At 40.4% G+C, this 12,596-nt stretch overlaps 1 protein-coding gene across 1 annotated transcript in view; it reads left to right on the top strand.

Moving 5' to 3' along the window:
* Positions 1-12,596, top strand: part of CRB1 (crumbs cell polarity complex component 1) — a 95,339-nt gene that overhangs the window by 38,857 nt on the left and 43,886 nt on the right. The gene's annotated exons all lie outside the window — the stretch shown is intronic.

Genomic DNA, 12,596 nt, shown 5'->3' with positions numbered 1-12,596 from the left:
GGGGCCCGCCGGGCAGGGCCGAGCGCGGCCCAGCGGAGCGGCACCGCTCCATCGCCCGCGGTAAAACAACCAACACTTGTGAGCACGGCTCTGTCCTTACAGGGCAAACAGAGTCAGATGTACAGCTAGCCGTGATCCTGACAGAGATGCGCCCAGACCTGCCTTTATTGCACCGCAGCCAGCACTGTTTAGCACAGCCCGCAAACCGCTGGGGTTTGGATTGTGTGCTGTTGGGGCTGCCGTACTGTTCTAACTCCACACCCTTGTTCCTTTTGAAGGAAAAAAATCATTAATACCTGTATTAATTTATCCAGCCTTCAATTTCTCATTCCATTCATCTCCCGAGAAACTTAAGAACTTCATGTCACGTGAAATGTATGAGTGCTGTCTCCAACATAACAAGCACAAAAGCTTACAGACACCACAGCTTTCACTCTGAGCCCTCTGCTTATTTGTCTTCAAAGTGGCATCGCGACTTGTTTTTGTTCCAGCCCTTCCCCGTAACTGTCCTTCCCTATGCTGTCACTAAGTGTTGCTGTTGTTCTTTTGTTCTGCTGAGAGACCACAGTCTGAGGCTTCAGCCAGGCTTTCAGCGTCTGCCTGCTGTCCCAAGCACCCTCACCTCTGCACATGCCGCTGCTTTCTCTTCACCTCCTGTCAGGGATGTCCAGGGCTCCAGCTTCTTTTCCTTCTGTCTTGTCCTAATGTGGAAACTTCTAAGCTCTGTGAGAGAAACAGAAAAGTACATTTTGTTGATTAACCATCCATGTCTTCTCATTTCCTTATTAATAGCCTTCACCTGGCTTGTTTGCCTGATTTGGGTCATGATTCTATGGGGTTTTTCATATGGAGGCATTACTCCCAGTAAGAAACTCTTAACTGGTCTGGGAAAAAGTGTGTCAGAATGTATGTAAATATATCGATCTTGAATCAGTTTTTTAATCTATAATCTCACCATTCACAATGCAGAACTCTCCAAAGAGTGAGGGAGAGACAGGATTGGAGACCCTGAAATTTCTACTGATTCAGTATGCAAATTAAATTACATTTTTAGAAACCATTAGTAAGTTTAGTTACATACATACCTGTTGGATGCTATCTATATAGCTTTCATGAGAAAAAACCCCAAAATAGTTATTCTTACTGAACAGTTTGCACACACTTTGTCAGGAAGACAAAAGGTCAGATCCTTGCATCTGGATATCAGCATATTTCGCTGACACCCCAAATCCTACATTTCTGCAGCTGTAACTCAGGAGTTTTTCCAGCCTTAACACCTGAATTTTTGTATGTGCTTCAGATATAGCCCCTCAGATTCATATTGCAACAGGACAGAGGTTTTATTTAATAAACCACATTCATTTTATTATGCCTCTATCCTCAGTAAAGCACTCATAATAACATTATAATCATACTTCACCAAAGCAGGCTATGTGCATAAATACTAATCCACATACCCTGCATTGGAAGGGCCTGATCCAAAAGCCATTGAAATCAGTGGAATGATCTAATCAAACTGAGGATTGCTGTCAATATGTAACAAGCATCTTTGAACTTACTGGATAAGATTACAAACAAATTAGTGTAACTGAACCGAAAAACTGACAATATCCACCTTTTGGACTACAGTTTTAAATCTAATGGCAGGAGATAATGAAACTTAGACGCATGCCTATGTCAGGACAAAATATTTCCCTCACAAACTGGGACAAAGGAATAAATATTACCTGGCAGTATCTTGTTACAGATAGTGATTTTCTGAGGGACTTGAAACATAGTCAGTAGTCCTACTGAAAGTCTTAAAAGGATCAAATCTGCAAACAAAATAATTTAGACAATTTGATTCTTAAAAATAAATATATAAATCCCAGTCTGGAGACTTTATCCCAGCTAGAAGTCTTTGAGGACATTAGATATTCCTTTTCCAGATATAAGATAGAAAATTTTAGCACAGGTTCTGCAAAGGGTTAAACTTCTCCTGTTCCCTTTTAAATCAGTGTTTATGGATACTCAGATTTCAAGAGGTCTCAGTACTTCTGCAGTAGCAAGCCCTAGCTTTTTTTATATTACCTTGGCATGCTGGCCCCCTAGCACAACAGTACTTTTAATAAATTGGGCTTTCATTTAAAGGTCTTGTGATTTGTTGCTGCAAGGTAAAGGCAATAGTTACCCTAGAACTGTGCCCTTTCATACTGTGGATATATTGTATTGCTCTAGCACTGCACCTTTGTTAAAAAGGCTGTTATTTGAAAGGTTAAACTTTTCACTTTTCACTCTGCTCATGAAAACCTGTGAGAAAGGAGAAAGACAGAGCTATGGATTTGGTAGTGACTCATTTCACCAGGTTGTAATAAACTTAACACCATGTCAAAATTAGAGAGCTCCTGAACTTGCAAGGTCTACCAAGTGACGCATTCCAGAGTGGAGCAACCCAAGGAGCAGGGATTGTGCCAGGCAGGCAGGTCCTGCTCCTGTGCCTAAAAATCCGTGCTGCCCATGGTCCCCAGGCAGGGGGACAGTGCTGGGAGCAGGGATGAAGTCCATGAATTTTCCTTCAGCTCAGTGAGGATGAGAGCAGCAAAGCCCTCTCCCCTGGCTGCAGGCAGGGTGCCTGCTGTCACACAGAGTGCTGGCTGCTCAGGGCCTGGCCACTGCTGCTGTCTTGTTCTCTGCTCAGTGCCAGCTGTGCCACCAGCACTGCTGCTTGCTTTGGCATCAGGAATTCCTAAATGGTTTTTGGCCTTTTCGTTTGTCTTGTTTTCTGTTTTCCCCTTTTAAATTTCCTTGGCCCTTTTCCCAGCCTGTTGGACTACTGCAAGAGAAAATGATATGATCAGACCGGTGTCGTATGCATATTGAATTCCTGCCATATGCATGGGGGAAAGAAACTGTCTCCCAGAGCCAGAAGATGAGGCAGAAAAATGGCCAGTATGGGAGAGTGCTGAACACTCAGCTAAGTAAAGAAAACCTCAAGCCAGACACTGAACTGGGAGCATAAATGGGACCAATATTTAGAAACTCAGTTATTTGGGCTCTCATTCTGCACTTAAGGCAGGGTGACAGAACCACAGAGCACACAGAGCTTCCATCTCCCTGCATATCTGTAGGTGCTGCTGTGGGCAGAGCATCACCAGACAGCAGGGCAGGCTGAGCCAGCCATCCTCCTCTCCCCTGGCCTCTGACAGTGTGGGACAAGCATAAATATTATTTATACCCATAAATAGTGGGTAGGACCATAGGCACATTACCACTCACTTGGGACACTTAGAATACATACATATATTTTTATAACTATGAAAACAATTATGCATCATCTTTACTTTTTAAACCTTAACCACCACCACAATGATCACACAGCTGCCATCCTCAGCTACATAAAGCAAGATGACTTACAAAAATTAAATCAAGCAGATGAATAATAAGATCTCATCTCCAAAATCCAAATTTTATATTTTCATTTATTTCCTTATCTGTCCTTCAGCTGTTCACACCATGGTAGTCAATCATTCCTCCATTATACCAAGTTAATTCACTTCATGTCATGGCCCGTCATCACATTTTAAAAGGTTATTTTCTCTTGATTCTGAGACTTTAGAATAAGACAAAGTTGATCAAGGAAAGAATGAGGATAAAAAAGAGAAAATACAGAGAGAAAAAGCAATTTTCAAGTTAAGAAGCTTTCAAGAGCACCACTCCTCTTTTCAGCGGGACTCAGGCTTCTCCCACAGGCAAGACAGGCACTCAAAATAAACAGGTCCAGAGGTACTGTTGGTTAATTATTATTCCTATACAAGCACAGTTTCAAGAAAGAAAATGTCCATACCATGAAATATCCATCAAATTAGCTGGTTTAAGGAAAAATTCCAAGTACATTTGTGTGTACTACACACATGAATTGCTGAAAAAACAGAATTAGGGCTTGAGATCTCTCTCTCTCTGGACTTCTTACCACTGTGGAAGCACAGAGAGGCTGTAATTGGCATGCAAATACATTTCTTCATTGACAGTCAGTATAGGATCCTCTTTTCACTGTTGGGCTGTGAATGTTCCCTGAAATGTTCCCTTACAAAACCAGCTCGGTGCTGTGGGGCAGATGTGCAGCACAACATGAACCATTGTTCTCTGAGCATGGCAGTGCTGCTTTCCTGGAGAGATTCCTACAGCACTGCCCCACCTGTGTCCCAGCCCCTGTGATCTCCACGAGTCCCTGGGTTCAGAAGCACAGGGGGAAGGAGGAGAAGCAGCTCCTGCCCGTGCTCCCAGGCAGTCTCCAGCTGCTCCAGCACTCCATGGGCATGGGCTGGACCAACGCAGGATGCCCTCAGGGCCTGGCAGGCACCTACTGCCTGTAAAAACCCTACACCAAACAGACAATTAGCACTTTAAAGTGTTTTTCCAACTCTGCTAAAGTCTCTGATCTTGAAAGAGCATTTGGACGAGCTTTTAATGATTCTACCCACTAATACTAGTTAACATTTCTACAGTTAGTAGCATGCTGGTAAGAAGATGTTCATATTGTCATCAAAATTTATTCCCTCTCAGTTGGCTCCTCCTCTATTTCTGCCACAGAGCTTTTCCTTCTCTCCTTTTTTCCTAATTTTTGGAAATGATCAGAATATTCTCTTAGAAAGACAAAGTGTGTCCTTTACCACTGGTCTGTGGTCTATTCCAGGGGGCAGCAAATGCTGTCAGGCCCCAAGAATGAGGCTTGCTCCCTGGCTTCTTGCTTGTCTCCTCATTCACAATCAAACTGCTTTCTTTGCAATAAGCATTAATGATTTGTCATATGCTTGGCTCCCAGACCAAGCACTCTGTTAGTAATCACAGTGTGCTTACTCTTTCTGGATAGTTCTTCAGAAGGAAAGCCAAGGCTGAGCTCACAATTCACACACTCTGTAAGGTGACTGCCATGCAAGGGCAGCAATACCTCAGAACACTGTGGGCAGCACTGAAATTGGGTTGTAGCTGGAAGAATTTATGAATCTGTCATTCCTTTATCAGTTACTGTTACAGAGCTAGTGGGACATTTCAATTTGATTTCTACTGCAGGTAGTGTTCCTCTTGAACAATTTTAAGAAATACCATTTAGTAAAAGAAAGTGTAATTTTTACATTCTTTCACCATATAAATCACCACAGCAACTAAGACTGACTTGTGTTTTTCATGACAGCTCTTTCCTTAACAGCCCATATCTTGAGACACTTTGTGAAAGCCTAATAGCTTTTTTTTTTTTGGCAAAAATTAATCTTCTTATGACTTACCTTGCCCCCTGCATGGCAGCAGACTGTGAGAGCGATTGCTTGAAGGCATTGACTCTACCTGTAATGGTTATCTAGTGTTTACCACTGGTTAAAGAATCCTGATTTAGTGGAAGACACTTCAGAAAAGAGTAGCATATGTCCCTAAGTGTTATCAATAACACCAGAAAACATTTGTGTGATTGCAATATTCTGCAGCTTGGGTTTCACCTCACTAGATTCTGATTGTTTGTGTATTATCTGCACTTCAGAAAAATAGAATAAGGTCCAAGAAGATAATAATGAATGACATTACTTCAATGAATAGTGGAATCTCACAAGTCATGAAGGATGTGTTTGTACATAATTATCAGATCCACTTACCACAATTAATGTGCTCCAAGTAGAGACTGAAATAGTTTCAGATCCTAGAAAAAAAAATATTCACCTAGCATGGGCATTGACTATGCAGAGGACTCCTTGTAGTGAAATAAAATTTGGCTTTATTGACAATTTCAGCTTATCCCTATTATTTCTGTTATACAAGGGAAGTTTTTGACAGAAAAGTATTTTTACTGATAATGCTGCTGTGTGTTAAAATTTAGTAAAAGCTGAACCATGATCACTAGGAAATGAGCTCTCAAGCATTTCATGACAACTCTTTGCAGAATTAGCTCCCAAACCTGGTTTGTAGCACTGGGGCTGATATTTAGAGCCCTGATGTACCAATGTATATTTTTATGAGAAACATGTATTACAATCTCTCTTTGCAAGTTGCAACTAGGAATGCAAAGACATGTCAGCCATCACTTCTGCATTATTCAGCACCAAAGCAGTGCACAGAGGTCAGATGCTTTGGGTTTGTTTTTTTTTTTTAGTTAGAAATATATGCTATTCAAACATTAGGAAGCATCTACCACTATTGTTTTCAGAACATGTATAGAGTTTATGCTTTAAAATTTGACAGCTGACCCATCATTACTACGATCTATTTTCTCTAGTTGCACTGATATGTTAAGTTGTATAATGTAGTCCAGTGTGATTGACAGAGCCTGGAAGCAGTGGATATTTTGAATCTGGCACATCTCTCTGTGTTAAACAGTGTTGCACATAAACACTTTTTAGCATGAAAAGCTTTTTCCTTGAAGGGAAGGAGGAGGGGATGAATGGCTTTTAATCCATAAGCTTCCAGATCTTGCAACAGACAGAGAGATAATGTCCTTAGATTTAATGAATTCATGTGTCCAGTACCTGGAAGAAAATGCTTAAAGAAAAAATAAAATAAAAAAAATAAGGCAGATGGATATTGTTTGGCATCAGGAATAATGCTTTTTAAGCACCTGTTATTTTCCTGACACTCATTCTTGGTGGGTCATTCCATCATATGATTGACTACTTGTTAAATCAAGTCTATCCAGTAAGAATTTTCCTCCTGGGGCCTTCTTCAAGCACTACCTACTTACCTTTTTGATTTCTTTCTTAAATCTCTGGATAAACCCTTCCTAGCCTTTTTAATTGGCATAACTCATGTATTTATAGCCTCTCTACAATCCAATTTTGACACCTCTTGACTGAGCTTATGAACCTACTCAGTTCTGTCCTTCTCTATTGAAGAATCTCTCTGGCCTTTTCATTTCTTTCTTGTTTTTTCCCCAGCCCAGCAGCATTACACATCTGATGGCACAGCTACCACTAATGAGAGTTGAATTTAAAGTGTGGTCTAAGTGATAACCATGCACAAACCCATGTGAAATGAAAGGTACTGCACACACCAAACTGACAGCAGAACTTTGCTCGTCTCCTTCAGAATTGGGTTGTCCACCTCAGGAGTTACTTTACAGAATATGCTTTTTTAGCACTGCTTTGTGTAAGACTGCATTTTTCTGGTTCAGTTACAGGCAAATTGCAAAGTTAAGCAGATGCACAACTTCTGCCCAAACAGAAAGGAACTTTCTTTACATCTACACATCCAGCTTTCAGTGCTCTGGAGAAAGTACTTGGCAAGTAGACAGTAAAAAGAAGACCTGTGCTATAGGACTAATATATTTTACTTTCTTAATACTTCTAAATTTGTGGCATATTTAAGGTCAAGTGATAAACAAAATTACCTGATTTAATAGTTCAGTGTTTTTTTCAACAGATGATTTCAAAACAAGCCTTAAGAATGTCACCATTGTGAGACCCATTAAAACCCAGTTTATTGGAAATACACTAAATTATACAGCCAAACATTTAAGAGGCGTTACTTCTCTTTCCTTACATAGCAGAGGAACTCATGAGTGGCATGGGAGAAGTTGGTAGAGTTCAGTCAGGAAAAAGCACATGGGCTGGTAGTTCTGAACCATGTGCATGTAGAATAAATGTGTTTTCACACATATGTGCTAATACTCAAAGAAATACACAAATGTGTAAACACATACATAACAGCTAATTCAGAGTACTTGCTCTGCTTATAGAAAGCCTTACTAGTTAAATAGGTCCTCAGCTTTCATTTTTGCTATTTTGAAGGGTGCAGTTTTCTGGCTGGATTGTTTTGAGGTGAGAATCAAGGATTTGTGTTCATTCCTTTCTGCAAAATTTGCAGCATGCTGGCTAATAAGGAGAGCTGCTGTTGGTCTTCACTACTAAGTAATTATTTTGCATGCCTGGCCTCTGACAGTGGGAAATGCATGATCTTTGCATGTGTTTGTTATGTTGACAATATTGACCTACATTGAGATTAATTTTGCAGGCTGCTGTTAAACTGCTGTAATATAAATAAAAATAGTCTCATGCCATTCATCACTTTGTTTACAAACTAAAGTTTTTACACAGTTTAGCATAACCTTGTATTACCTTGCTAAAAAAGTATCATCTGCTGGGAAAACATGGAATTTGTTTTGTTTGGGATCAGAATTTTGGCACCCACAGAGCTCTGAGAACCAGAGCTCTGTACCCCTTCTGTACCTGTGAGCCAGCACAGGGAGCGAGAAGTGCTGTCCATGTCCAGCGTCCGTGAGACATTCCTGAGCTCCGGCTAGAGCTGCTGTGCCAGGGCTGTCCTTGCAGCCTGATCTGGGAGCTGCTGCTTCCCAAGGATTTTGTGATGAGCCCCGTTTGCTGGTCCAGATTCTTAGTGGCAGTTTTCAGCTTTTGCACCTCGCAGTTTGGTTAGCAGGATCTTCCGTGGGAAGCTCAGGGATATCGGTCTGCAGCCAGACACGCAGAGTCCACCCAGGGCTGTAAAAGCTATGGAGAAAACAAGCACCATAGTTTTGAGTAAAAAAGAGTAATCTGGTGATCCAAACAGGGCTATTCCGAGTCAAAATTTCATAGCACATTGTAGGCTTGGCTTTCACACAAGAACAACAAATTAAGAATTTTACTAATTATGCCAGTGGTCCTGCTCACAGACTATTGGGCTGAAGGGAGGTACCCACAAAGAATTTTGCACCCCTTCTTGACAAAAAAAAAAACAAAACTGTTTGACCCAGGAATTGTGCAAAATGTTCATGTTTTCCTCTTTGTACTTAAAATATCAATAAAGGACTATTTCAGACCCTTACATAAGGTTCCCATAATGCCAGTGGCAGGAATGACATCAGTTTTAAAGCATAAAAGGCACCTCATCTAGGCTCAGAAATGTCAGTAGTAATTACAAACTTTGTTTTCAAGTATAATCAATTCTTTATTTATGGTGTGAAATGTTTTTTACCCTTTTGAACTTTCACCATTCTAAGCCAAGCAATATTGTTGGCATGTTCCTTTAAAAATAATTGCTTCTGGACTGAGAAATTGAATGTCAAGTTCCAAGTTGATATAAATTAAATGGGTTGCATTAATAGTCTGGCCCGTGGTAGGAGTGAGTGTTTGGATTCTGGGTTTGACTTCAGGACATGACCTCTTGATCACACAGGTCAGCACAGATGGGAAATATTGAAGAGGTACACCAGGTTGACATGGGGAAGAAAGTGTCTAGAGCTGATGTATCACAAACTGTCTGATCCATTAAGCAGAAGCAATGTCAGGCTCCTCAGAGAATAAAGCTTAGTTGTCATAGGTCATTACACTCTTCAAAAAGAGAGTTGGAAGGAAAATCACGATGATGGAAATCCTCAGGGCTGTCATGTACACATAATCTTCTAAACATTCCTGGATTAACACTGCCAAGCCTGTGTACAGGGGAATGGAGTAAGGAACCCTGATATTAACTCTTAGCTTCTACAGTACAATTATGTGTCAGATTTCCCACCTGTGGCTGTTAAAAAGAATTATTTTACAAGATGCAGCATTTTGAAACTGAAAGCAGGACATCTATACAGCTGTGAGTCACACTTATGTGACCATGTCTTGAGAAGAACTCCATCCATGAGAGCAACCACATTCACAAAGTCAGGCAATACACAGCTCTTCAAAGGGAAGGAACAGGTAAAGCAATTGGGGTGAAGTTTATATATTATATTTTAATTGAAGGCTGTCTCCTGCCTTTACAACTGGCTTTCCTTTCAACTTCTGAGCAACCCCAGCTCTCTCAGTCTCTCCTCCTGACAGATTTTCCAATTCCTCAACTCCTTCAGGGCCCTTGGCCAGACCTGTCCCAGTGTCACTGCTCCTTTTTTGCACTTGGGGAGAGCAGAACTGGGCTTGGCAGGGTGTCCCTGGTGCTGAGCAGAGGTGAAGAGTCACCTCCCTTGACCTGGTGGCAGCACAATTCCCAACACAGACCAGGAGTGTGTTGGTCCTCTCTGCTGCCAGGCCCACGTCTGCCTCATGCCTAGCTTGCTCAGAGCATGGCAGAGCTGCTTTCCTGCCAGCTGGCCCCAGCTTCTTCTGCTGGATGGGCTTTTTGTCCCCAGGTGCAGAACTCGGAGAGAGAATCCCTTTGCAGAATTTCATATGTTACCTGAAGATTACCTATCTCTACAGCACAAACTCTCAGGTGCATAAAAACACTTTCTAATTTTGTATCCACAAATGTACATATATATATATAAATATAGTTCCCATTTTAATTGTCAATAAATAAAAAGATTGCTTTAATGCTTTTGTTGGATTGGACTCAGGAGTTTTGCAGTTTGCTGGCAATTAATTAGCACTGATGAGTCCCAGGTCTAAGGTCTTCTCAAGGACGTAAAGAATATGTTGGGATTTTGAGTAATAAAAATAAGCTGATAAAGTGAGCACTGAAACTAATTTTATGTGATATACTACATAAAAGCTCTTACATTAATTGTTCCCTGTAGCATCTAGCTCTTAATTATACAGTGTTTGCTAATAAGAGGAACAGGTGATAAAGCCCAGTATTTTTATGCCTTTTCATTGGCACTGTTTGAAATAAACTTAGAAGTGACTCTAGTAAGGCACAACCTGCTTCTGTTTAGGGGCCTGGACTGATTTTTTCAGGTACAAGGAGAATTTCAAAGAAGTTAAGCTAGCCTTTTACTGATGACCTGGATGCTGATCCCTTTAAAAATAGTTGAATTAACTTAGAAAAGGACTTCTGTTGATTGTGTAAGGAAAACACAATCGTTCCCTGGCTGACAATGAACTTTGCACTTTCAATAAACAGTCTTGGAGAGAGGAAAAAAAACCTGGTATAGACAGCTAATTTATGCTGATAATTAACTGCTAGCAGTAGAATTGGTGGATCTGATTCAGATTGCTCTCCCACTGCTGTAATTCTTCAAGTCTGGCTGTGCTAACCACATGACACTAATACAGAGAATTATAATGATCAATACAATTATGGCTTAGTCTCTGTCCTGTGGGCACTATTTTTTCTTAACAAAGAGGGTTCAGAATCTGTTATTAGACCTGTTTGTGAGGCCAGAACATCATGGTAAATCACTGCCTGTAGTACCAAATAAAGAAAACTATTTAAATGCTGTATTGTGAAAAAGTCTGCACAGCTACAGAAGTGAACTGTTGAACATAAAGACATAGAAAAACTAGATTTAATCTAGCTAAATCTCATACCTCTAATATGCTCCAGGAAATCCCCCAGCAGGCAGCCAGGATTCCATGGCAAGCACACACAGTGCTAGCTGAGGTCCATGCTGTCTCGCTGCCGTCGGGATTGAAATGTGACCAGGCTAAAATGAAGCCAGCTTGGGTCTCAATCTTCCAGCCTTGAGAGGAGTTAAGCATATGAAACCTAGGATGAACAAAGGCACCATTTAGATGAGTTTTCACACTAACACTGAAGGGAATGAGGGGAATGAACACTGCTGCTGAAGAGAAAAGAGGTATGATCCTCTGCCCTTCCTACTGACATGGAGCAGGATTGAAAGATCACAGTCCAAAATCTCAGGTCTTCTGCATCTACATCTGCTCTAGAGCAGCTCACAGCTTACTCAGAAAAGAAAAGACACATGAAAATATTAAAAAGTGGCTAATTCAGCACAAAAAGCTTGGATTTTTTTTCTGTATTCAAAATGATAATAAATAATGTAAATATATATCCTCTAGGAATAGAGAAATGTGATTATACAGTGATGCTGTGCACAGCTCAAAATACACACAGCATAAACATGTTATGTGCACTCACCCATTCATATTTTACATTTTTATATTCTCATATCTCCATTATCAATTAAACTCCACAGGCCCTATTAAAATTATGATTTTCTGGGTGTTTCAGTTTGTTTCAATAAGGACTGACAATGAAGTTATGTAAACACAGTCACTTTTGCATGTTGTGGAAATTCACATTAGTTATAACAAAATGAGAAAATCCTGCAAATGACTGAAATTTTCCAGAGTGCCATTTCTAGGGCAGAAGCTGTTTCACACTAGACAGCACAGTGGCTGTGCTTGCCTATCTCAGTTAAAACAAATAGGAAACAGCCAGCAAGAGACAAGGTAGAAAATCCCTTTTAGGGGAGACAAGACACTGAGTACATTTCTCAATGGGTGTGTTCATCAACAGCCAGCACTCTTTTAAAGCCCTAAAGTGTTTGTAGGACAGAAAATTAATTTGTTTCCTAATTCCAAAGTGAATCATATGCTCCAAACAGATTTTCAAGTCAATGAAACATGACCTTGTATGATCTAATTAAACAACTCAAAGGTATTGGTTGTTTTAAGATCCCTCTGGACATACTTCAGTTCAAATGCACATGCATCATCTCAATGTACAAGCTCATAAATCTACAGAAAATGCAAATCAGATCATTAATGCTTTGAATTTGACAGTCATGCCACTGTTTTCTAAAAGATAATACATGAAAAATTCCTGGATTACACATACTCTTTTTTCCAATTTACAGAACATACTAGAAAAACCCCATACTGGAAAGCAGAACACCAAATATCTTTCTTTGGCTTCTAAATATCTGGTCCAGAATCAGGTATAAAAGAACAAATTCTCTGAAACCTGCT

This window comes from Geospiza fortis, unplaced genomic scaffold, assembly GCF_000277835.1.
Source record: "Geospiza fortis unplaced genomic scaffold, GeoFor_1.0 scaffold229, whole genome shotgun sequence".
Classification (NCBI taxonomy): Eukaryota; Metazoa; Chordata; class Aves; order Passeriformes; family Thraupidae; genus Geospiza; species Geospiza fortis.
Note: the sequence above shows the minus strand (reverse complement) of the source record. Positions and strands in the feature narration are given on the sequence as shown.